This window comes from Macaca mulatta, chromosome 8, assembly GCF_049350105.2.
Source record: "Macaca mulatta isolate MMU2019108-1 chromosome 8, T2T-MMU8v2.0, whole genome shotgun sequence".
In the NCBI taxonomy this organism is placed as follows: domain Eukaryota; kingdom Metazoa; phylum Chordata; class Mammalia; order Primates; family Cercopithecidae; genus Macaca; species Macaca mulatta.
This window is the reverse complement of record NC_133413.1, coordinates 31,807,290-31,818,630: the sequence shown is the minus strand read 5'-3', so window position 1 is coordinate 31,818,630 and position 11,341 is coordinate 31,807,290.

Below are 11,341 nucleotides of genomic sequence, written 5' to 3'. Positions count from 1 at the left end.
TCCTCTTTTATCTGTTGTGTATTTGCACTTCCTTGTTATTTATTTTATTTTATTTTATTTTTTTTTTGGTAGAGATAGTGTTTCACTATGTTGCTCAGTCTAGTCTCAAACTCCCGGCCTCAAGCAGTCCTCCCATCTTGGCCTCCCCAAGTGCTGGGATTACAGGCATGAACCATTACTCCCGGCCTTTTGTTGTTTATGGAAAAGGTTCACATATATCGCCTCCCCAGATGTAAAACTCAGAGTAATAAGATAGTACAGCTAAGTCTCCTTAGGGACCAAGATAAGGGTCATTGCCAAGGGAGACTGGGGCACTTCAGTGGAAGATTGGTGTGCCCTGTTCGGAGGGCAAAGAAAGGACAAAGAGGAGTGAAAGGGAACTGAAGACAAGCTTTGAAGTTTTACACACATGAGAGTTCACTAGAACCTTTGAATGTTAAGATGAGGTTTCTGGTATTTTAACCAGTTAGGGGTGTTTCTATAGATTCAAGCAGGTTTCTGTCTGAAGCTGCTTGATCTTTTCCATTCTGACCTTGTACCTCCTTAAGACTGGTTTAAGTTTCTCTAATGTTCTTTTTTTTTCTTTTTTTTTGAGACAGGGTCTCGCTCTGTTTCCCAGGCTTGAATGCAGTGGTGCAGTATTGGCTCGCTGCAAACTCTGCCTCCTGGGTTCAAGCAGTTCTCTTGTTTTTGCCTCCTGAGTAGCGGGAGTACAGATGCACACCACCATGTCCAGCTAATTTGTGTGTGTGTGTATATAAATATATGTGTGTATATATAGATATGTATGTATATATGTGTACATGTATACACATACATATATACACATGTATATACATATATATATGTGTGTGTATCTATACATGTATACATATGGATATATATTTTTTGAGATGGTATTTCACTCTTGTTGCCCAGGCTGGAGTGCAATGGCGTGATCTCGGCTCACTGGGTTCAAGCGATTCTCCTGCCTCAACCTCCCAAGTAGCTGGGATTACAGGCGTCTGCCACCATGCCTGGCTAATTTTTTTTTTTTTTTGTAGTTTTAGTAGAGACAGGGTTTCACCGTGTTGGCCAGGCTGGTCTCGAACTCCTGACCTCATGTGATCTGCCTGCCTCAGCCTCCCAAAGTATTGGGATTACAGATGTGAGTCACCGTGCCTGGCCTGAATTTTTGTAGTTTTTTTTTTTAGTAAAGACAAGGTTTCGCCATGTTGGCTAAGCTGGTCTTGAACTCCTGACCTCAAGTGATCCGCCTGACTTGGCCTCCCAAAGTGCTGGGATTATAGGCATGAGCCACCGAACCTGGCCTTCCAATGTTCTTCTATAACACATCTTAACTTTTTGTGTCATAATTATCTTCTAAACACAGGTCTTTCTTGCTACTCTGCTCTTTAGGGGCATGGAGTACTCTTCCCTTTGCAGCTAGTGCATGGTCATGTGACTAAATTCTGTCAATCAGATGCCTCCTTCAGGTCTTTGAGGGGAGAGGTACTAAGAGCTCAGGGCAATTAGAAATTATTCTCAGCAGTGACGGAGTAGTCAAAGACTTAACAGAGGCTTTGGCGAGTGCCTGGTGGTAGTTCATGGGGAGATGTTCTCACTGGACACTTGCTGTGGCATATCTTGGCTGGGTTGTGCTGCCTGGATGCTGATGGTGAAAACCTGCCTCTTCCCAAGCCTGCATCTCTAGCCTTCCCATCGACTCTGAGCTATTTGACACATATGTTAACAATTTCCCTTTCTGCCTACTTCAATAGAGTCATTTTTTGTTGTTTGCTATTAAAAACTTCATACATATGGTGAATCTCCTAAGATTCTTTCATTGCAAGCAACAGATGTTGGCTGGCTAATGGTAATGAAACATTGTGGTTGACTCCCAACATCTGTTCCTCCTGGTTGGTTTGGTTTCTTTTTTTCTTTTTATATTTTTCATTAACATTTTGAAAGAAGGTAGGTAGATTGGTTTCTAAACCAGTGGTTCTCAAACTTGAAGGAGCATCGGAATCAATGGAGGGCTTTGGAAACACATTGCTTGGCCCCACCCTCAGAAATTCTGATTTTGTAGGTGTAATGGTTGGTTTTATGTGTCAACTTTGTTAGGTTATAGTCTCCAGTTATTCAAACAGCGTTGTAGGTGCTGTGAAGATATTTTGTAGAGGTGATTAGCATCTACATCTAGATTATCCTTGATGATTTGTGTGGGCCTGATCCAATCAGCTGAAAGGCCTTGGGAGCAGAACTAAGGTTTCCTGGAAGAAATTCTGCCTGTGCACTGCAGTTTCAGCTTGGGAATTAGCACCTGCCCTTCCTGGTGACCCATGTTATGGATTTTGGACTTGCCTAGCTAACTTCTACAATCATGTAAGCTAGTTCCTTCCATAAATTTCTCCATATATGTCTCCTACTTGTTCTGTTTCTCTGGTTGAACCCTGACTGATACGGATTTTGGTACCAGAGGAACGGAATCTTAAGTATGAGTTTTCTGAATTGGCTCTGTGTTTTCTAGAATTTGTTTTCTAATCTGATTAGATTGAAAGGCACTAATGACTGTGTTTCCAGTGGTAAAGACGGTGCTGATGGTCCATGGCCTGATGTGCCAGTGGAGATGCACGAAATACCATGTTTAGATGCCTCTCTGAAATACCTTATAAAATGCAAGGTTCTGGGTGACCATGGATCTGATATCTTAGAACATTTTAATCAAATAGGTACTATAATGAGATTGGCTGACTGTTCCTAATTGAGCTGGACAAAGTGGAGAAAGAAAAGGGTGAGCTAAGGGTTTCAAATTCCCAGCTGAAGTGTTGCGTAAATGATCGGAAAGTGTTTTATGTCTGCCCTGGAAGCAACTCTCATCTTCTTAGCCACAGGACTAAGATTTCTGAAAACCAAACCCAGAGTGCATCCTGCAAGTGGCTGTATTACCATGTAAATGGAATTCTCAGCCTTGCAGAGTGTATACTATTGAAGTGAGAGCATTGGCTGAGTGTGGTGACTCATGCCTGTAATTCTAGCACTTTGGAAGTCTAAGGCAGGAGGATTGCTTAAGTCCAGGAGTTCGAGACTAGCCTGGGCAACATAGCAAGATTTCATCTCTACAGATTATTATTATTATTATTTTAATTAGCTGGGCATGGTGGTGTGCACCTGTAGTCCTGGCTACTCCAGAGGCTGAGGTGGGAGGATCACTTGAGCTCAGGAGATTAAGGCTGCAGTGAGCTGTCATTTTGCCATTGCATTCCAGCCTGGGCAACAGAGTGAGACCTAGTCTCTTAAAAAATAAGATGAGAGCATTGATTGAGAAGCAGTGGGATCCTGAAAAGTGGAATGGGGACATATGAGAGGATCCTGATGAAGCCAGTGAAATGGAACCCCTAAATTCTGCGTTGTATTTCTTGCCAGTAGAAGCTGCCCTTCTACTTCTGTTTGAGAAGGTTAATCCTACTTTGCCTGAAGGATCTGTAATGGTCTCTTCAGAGGGGTTCCTTACCAGGCATCACTGATCTTCCTCAGGGTCTGCCCTTGCTACCTGCTTTGCTCCTAGATGTATAACTAGACATAAGTTCCAGTAGGCACCAAAGAGTGAGGTATAAATTATGATCCATGAGGAGGTACCCTGCACACCAAAAGGACTCCATGATTTTCCCAGTCTATACAGACAGAAATCTGGGGAATATATGTGAGAATGGATCTCAGAGTGTAGGATATGGTGGTAGGACTAAGGTTGAGTCAGGACAACTTTATTGATCTGGATTCAATATTTAAGGGGTTAAAAAGGACTCTTAACAGTTTAGTTGGTTTGCTGAACATGGACTCAAATATGGCCTACACTAAAGTCAAAATGCCAGAACTGCCTCAGTGTACTGTGGAGGAAGGGATTCAAAGGTTCAGGGAGACTGGAATGTTAGGGTGGATTTATCATATAAGCCCCACCCACCCACCCTGGAGGAGTCAAGAGGACACACCTTTCACCATGACTGTGAGAAATAGATTTTTGAGGAGGCCCACAAATTTGGGTTCTCTTCTTTGTAGGTCAGAATGTACAGTGGGAACTGCTAGCATCAAACTGGAACCCCTAGAGGCAGTGGGGTTAATTTGATCCCAGGGTAGCAGGGGCAAATGGTGCCAATCACCAAAGATCGCATGGCATGGTTATACTGTAATGGACAGCAGAGTCAAAGCAGCCATCAGAATTGTTGGACTCAGGCTAGGAACACTGGCACATGCCTGTAATCCCAGAACTTTGGGAGGCAGAGGCAGGAGGACTGCTTGAGGCCAGAAGTTTGAGACCAGCCTGAGCAACATAATGAGACTCTATCTCTACAAAAAATTTTATAAAGCAAAAATTAACAAGAATTTAACAAGAATTGTCTGACTCAAAGACCTATGGCATTGGCTGGTTGATCACTGTGTACATATGGAAGAGATAGATGGCAGTCTTACTTGATTTATGTAAGTGGAAGAGTTCTAGGCTGAGTAAACAGAAGTCTTTTTTTTTTTTTTTTTGAGACCAAGTCTCGCTTTGTCACTCAGGCTGGAGAGTGCAGGGGCACAATCTTGGCTCACTGCAACCTCTGCTTCCCGGGTTCAAGTGATTCTCTTGCCTCACCCTTCCAAGTAGCTGGGAGTACAGGCACCTGCCACTATGCCTGGCTAATTATTGTATTTTTAGTAGAGACAGGGTTTCACCAAGTTGGCCAGGCTGGTCTCAAACTCCTGACCTCAGGTGATCTGCCCACTTCGGCCTCCCAAAGTGCTGGGGTTACAGGCATGAGCCACTGTGCCCAACGAACAGAAGTCTATCTTAAGTCACCACAATTGTGTCATAGCCTCTGAATCATTTCCTAGACTTGAGCTAGTTTATAGGTCCAGGATCCCTTCAATGAAGGAGAGACTGGGTTCCCCTTGAGGAAGGACCCTACCACATTGCCAGATTTATATTGTTCATCTTTCTCCCAGTCTTCCCTCAATGGACCCATGACTATTTACTGGGGTAACTATGCTCTGGTGAAAGGGAAAAGAATCAGACAGTTTAGGGATTACTGGACACTGAATTGATGCTAATTCCAGGAGGCTCAAAACATTACTGTGGTCCACCAGTCAGAGTAAGAGCTTATAGAGTTTTAGCTCAGATCAGTTTCACAGTGAGTCCCATGGGTCCCTTGAATGATCCTGTGATTATTACACAGGAATGGAACCTGCATTCTAGAATGCAGAATTAGAATAGACATACTCAGCAACTAGCAGAATCTCTACATTGGGTCCCTGACCTGTGGAATGAAGGCTGTTATGGTGGCATAGGCCAAGTGGAAGTCACTAGAACTACCTCTGCCTACAAGAATGATAAACCAATAGTGGCTGTGATATGGACACTTGATTAAAGGGGCTGAGAGGACTTGTGGTGAATCCCAATTGGAAGAATATCAAAGTTAGAGATGAAGGTGACTAGGGAGAGTTGGAGTGAGGAAATAGTGTGAAATGGAGGGATACAAAAAGTGCCCTTTGGGAGGCTGAGACAGGCGGATCACGAGGTCAGGAGATTGAGACCATCCTGGCTAACACAGCGAATCCCCGTCTCTACAAAAATACAAAATCTAGCCGGGCGAGGTGGCGGCGCCTGTAGTCCCAGCTACTTGGGAGGCTGAGGCAGGAGAATGGCATAAACCCGGGAGGCAGAGCTTGCAGTGAGCTGAGATCACGCCACTGCACTCCAGCCTGGGTGACAGAGTGAGACTCCGTCTCAAAAAAAAAAAAAAAAAAAAAAAAAAAGTACCTGAGCTCTGTGCCTCAGAATATGATCTTATTTGGAAATAGAGTCTGTGTTAGTCCATTTGTGTTGCTATAAAGGAATACCGGAGACCAGGTAATTTATAAAGAAAAGAGGTTTAATTGGCTCCCAATTTTGCAGCCTGTACGGGAAGCATGGTGCCATCATCTGCTCCTGGTGATGCCTTGGGAAGCTTCCAATCATGGTGGAAGGTACAGGGAACAAGTGTGTCACATGGTGAGAGTGGGAGCAAGAGAGAGCGAGGGAGGGAGGTCCCAGATTTATTTATTTATTTATTTTTTTGAGACAGAGTCTCGCTCTGTCACCCAGGCTGGAGTGCAGTGGTGTGATCTTGGCTCACTGCCTCACCTCACCTCTGCCTCCTGGGTTCAAGTGATTCTCCCGCATCAGCTTCCTGATTACCTGGGATTATAGGTGTATGCCACCATGCCTGGCTAATTTTTGTATTTTTTTTTTTAGTAGAGGTATGGTTTCACCATGTTGGCTGAACTCCTGGCCTCAAGTGATCCTCCTGCCTTGGCCTCCCAAACTGCTGGGATTACAGGTGTGAGCCACTGCACCTGGCCAGGTCCCAGACTTTTAAACAACCAGATATTGTGTGAACTAACTGAGCAGGAATTCATTCATCAGCAGGGGGATGGTGCTAAACCATTCATGAGGGATCTTCCTGTATGCTCCAAACACCTCCCACCAGGCCCCGCCTGCAACATTGGGAATCGCATTTCAATGTGGGATTTGGAGGGGACAAACATCCAAACCATATCAGGATTACTGCAGATGAAACTACGATCAGGTTATACTGGAGCAGAGTGAACACCAATGATTCATGTCATCATGAAATGAGGAAATTTGGACACAGACACACACAGAAATCGTCACTTAAAGACTGGAGTTCTGCTGAAAGCCAATATATGCCACAGATTGTCAGGAAACCACCTGAAGCTAAGAGTCAGGCCTGGAACAGATCCTTCCTCAGCACATACAGAGGGAGCATGGCCCTGCTACCACCTGGATCTCAGACTCACAGCCTCCAGAACTGGGAGACAGTTTAAGTTCTACATTTCTGGAGGGATTGCAGAGATTAATGCCACCATCAAGGACTTGAAGGATATAGGGCTGGTGCTTCCTACCACATCCCCATTCAGCTTGCCTGTTTGGCCTGTGCAGAAAACGGAGAATAATAGTAGATTGTCATAAACTTACCCAGATGGTGACTCGAATTGAACTGCTGTTCCAGATGTGGTTTCATCGCTTGGGTACATTAACATATCTGGTACTTGAAACACAAGTGCTCTGGCAAATGCTTTTCCTCCATACCTGTTAGTACACACCACCAGAAGCAACTTGCTTTCAGCTGGCACGGCCAGCAGTACACCTTCACTTTTTAGTCCTATGTCATAATTTAGTCTGCAAGGACCTTGGTTACCTTTCCCTTCCACAAGACTTCACACTGGTCCATGACATTGATTATATTAAGCTGATTGGACCTGATGAGCAAGAAATAGCAACTACCAAGAAGTAACAACTACTGTAGATATATTGGTAAGGCATTTGTATGTTAGAGGGTGGGAAACAAATCTGACAAAGATTCAGGGGTGTTCTACCTCAAGGAAATTTCTAGAAATCCAGTAGTATGGGAAATGTTGAAATTTCTAAGGCCAAGGATAAATTGTTACATCTGGCTCCAGATGAAAAAAATGATGCAACACCGAGTGGATTTTGCAGGCAACGTATTCCTTAAGTGTTATGAGACTCTAGTCCATTTACTGACTGATCCCAAAGCTGCTAGTTTTAACAGGAGCCTAGAACAAAAGAAGGCTCTGTGATGGGTCCAGGTTATTGGGCAAGCTCAAGTGTCATTTTAATACTCATTTTTTTTTTCTTTTTTTAGACATAGTCTTGCTCTGTTGCCTAGGCTTTAGTGCAGTGGTGTGGATCTTGGCTCACTGCAACCTCCGCCTCCTGGGTTCAAGTGATTCATCTGCCTCAGCCTCCAGGGTAGCTAGGATTACAGGTGCCCATCACCATGCCTGGCTAATTTTTGTATTTTTAGTAGAGACGGGGTTGGCCAGGCTGGTCACAAACTCCTGAGCTCAAGTGATCCACCCGCCTTGGCCTCCCAAAGTGCTGGGATTACAGGCGTGAGCCGCCACGCCTGGCCAGCGACCTAATTTTTCCTTGATAATTAGGATGAATTACCCGCTAGAGTGGCCCCTTACTTTGTCCATTTGTTCAGTAGCATGAGGAGCCCAAACTGGCCAAGGACAGTCTCAGGTTTCCAATTCATCATGACAGTGTTTCCTGGTGGAAGCATTCCTTCCTTGCGCACTGGAACTTCCAAATCCACCATATTAGTACCACTTGTGTACCTTCTCAGAGGCTCTTGACTGCCTCCTTCTTACACTTGGTTGGTGTCACACCCACACCAGGTCACCCCTCCACTTTGAGATTTGAATAAGACGCCACATTGCAAGGTGTGGGATATGGTTTCCTGTGTGGCTGCCAGGAGCCCAGATGGTGCAACTCAGAAGTTTAGGGCATTAGCTCAATGGAATGAGCAATGACCAATGGGAAATAAACTCCTGTCTTTTCAGGAATTACCACAAGGTGTGTTTTCTTTTGGCACCTCTTCTGGAGAAGTCCTGTGTGCAGAGTGAACCTGCCTGCAAAGCGACGTGCTGTGTGTCTGTAGCTCATTGTGAATCAATGCTGCAATCCACTGCATGCCATTGCATCATGTCTTGTCTCACTTTTTTTCCCCTCACGTTTGTGTCTCTGGACATGCTTCTGTCCAAGTGCCAGAAACGGTTTTGTTTGTTTGTTTTTTTTTCCTTGAGTTCTGCTTTCTAGAGGACTTGTGTTAAGACAATTGGTTGTGAAAGTTGTACAGGATGGAATTTTGGAATTGGATTGTTCACAGGAATCAGAAGACCTTGAACATCGACATCTTCCCAAGTCTTTCTTTCTGGCATAGCAGCCCCTTCCTTCTTGCTGAAGGGGATTAGCCTTCCTTATCTAGAGACCATGTAACGGCCTCACCTGAAGCAGATGCCTTGCAAGATAGCATTTATTCTTAAGACTGAGTCCTGCCACATCTCTGCCTCCAGGCCAATAACTAGAGTCAGATCTCAACCTTGACAGGGAAAGACAGTCCCTGCTTTGGGAGGAAATAAGTCACATAGCAGAGGAAATGATAACTCTCTTGGAATTAGAGCACTTGGCTTGGGAGGAAGTAGGTCACATAGTAAAAAAATCATGGTACCATACAGCTAATATGTACCAGTGAGAGTAGGAATAAACCAGGTGGAAATTCATCTGGAGGTTGTTGGGCTGTGGGAGGAGTGAAATATGGTGGAAAGAGGAGTCCTTTATGTTCACTTGTGAATTGGGATTCAGTGTTCTGTCAAAGACATGAGCTACTGGTTCTAATACTCTTCTGGGATGGTTTCTTGATGGATGATGATGGTTTCCTGATTGGATGTTATGATGCCTACCATAAGTGAGGTGGAGATGCCAGACTTTCTGTGGTACGGTATTGAGCACAGTATCCGAAGACTTAAGGAAGTGGAATGTTAGAATTGACTTATGAGACTGAATAATCCAACATTTGACTCCTCTCTGAGGGTTCAGAGCATCTCCCTTCACCCAAGGTAGTAAGGAAGGTACTGGTGAGAGAGTTACTGGCATTTTTAAGAGCTCAATGATGGCTGTCCTCTGTGGGCAAAGGCTAATAGTGGGAAATGCTGTCATGGAAATGGACTTCCAAAGATCAACAGAGATGGTGGGTTTCTGAAGTGGCAGATTGCATCTCTTCATTGTCAGAACTAAGGTGGACGGAGTTCCATACTGGGCAGCAAGTCAACAGTAGCCTGATTTACAAATGGATCTGCATGATATGCTGATACCACCTGGAAGGACAGTGAAGGGAAGTGCCCTGAGGGGGTGGAATTTTGAGCAATGCATCTGAAATAAGAGACGGCAAGACATATGTATCTACACGTTTCAAAATAGACAGTAGTTTCTGGTTTGAATGGGTGATCAGCGGCTTGGAAAAATGAGATTGAAAAATTGACAATAAGGGTGGGCAGGATTACTGGCTCACGCCTATAATCCCAGCACTTTGGGAGACTGAGGTGGGCGAATCACCCGAGGTCAGGAGTTAAGAGACTAGCCTGGCCAACATGGTAAAACCCCATCTCTACTAAAAATAAAAAAAATTAGGCCGGGCGCAGTGGCTCACGCCTATAATCCCAACACTTTGGGAGGCCGAGGCAGGCACATCACGAGGTCAGGAGATCGAGACCATCCTGGCAAACATGGTGAAACGCCATCTCTACTAAAAATACAAAAAATTAGCCAGGCATTGTAGCACACGCCTGTAGTCCCAGCTACTAGGGAGGCAGGAGAATCACTTGAACCCAGGAGGCAGAGGTTGCAGCGAGATGAGACTGTGCCACTGCACTCCAGCCTGGGCGACAGAATGAGACTCTGCCCCCCGCCCCCCCAAAAAAAGAGAAAAATTAATGATAAGGAGATCTGGGGGAAATGTAGATGTATAGTCCTCTCTTAACAAAAATGAGATTTTTTTTTTTTGTCCAATATACATGCTTACAACTACCTGAGTAGTAGAGTATCACAGAAATTCTGGCATCTCCACCTCACTTACTATAGGCATCATCACATCCAAACAGGAAGCCATCATGCCTCAGGAAACCATCCACACAGAGTATTAGGATCAGTAGTTCATGTCCCCAACAGAACATTGAATCTTAAGTCACTTCACAAGATGACATTTTCTGTGGCTATTATTCAGCGTCTTTTTTTCAGCAAACCCTATTCCTGTTTCATTGCCTCATAAACAAAGTCGCTAAGGTGGTAGGGATGAAAGTTATCCATAGATTCAGCAAAAGGGTCATCCATTCACCAAAACCGATCAGATTACAACCGCTGCTGAGTGCCCTATCTCCCAACAGCAGAGGCCAACACTGAACCCTGAATGTGGTTCAATTCCCTGGGGAAATCAGCACGCCACCTGGTGGCATGTTGATTACATGAGACCACTTCTATCATGAAAGGGGCAAGGATTTGTTGTCACTGGAGTGGACATTTACTCTGGGTTTGGGTTGGCCCTTCCCAGTTGAAAAGCTGTTGTTGAAACCATGATATGTGGATTTACAGAATATGTTATTGTGCATCACAATGTTTCACATTGTTTCTAAGTAAATCATTTTATAGTGGATGAAGGGCAGGATGGGAATAATGCCCACATAATTTATAGGAGTTCCTGTCTTCGCTGGATCCAGGAACAGTAAATCTTCATGATTTTGTTAGCTCTAGGATGCCTTCAGGAAGATGCCTTTTCGTATTTTGCCCAGTTTTGTTAGTTTCCCTGTGTGATAGGATTGGTCCAAATCATCTTGCCCTCACAAACCTAAAAGTGGAATTCCCTTACTTTAGATATTTGAAGACAGCTCTATCTTTTATTCAAGTTAAAAATCCAAAACATCCTCAGTTATTTACTCGACCTAGCTTTTGGATCCTCCACCATCT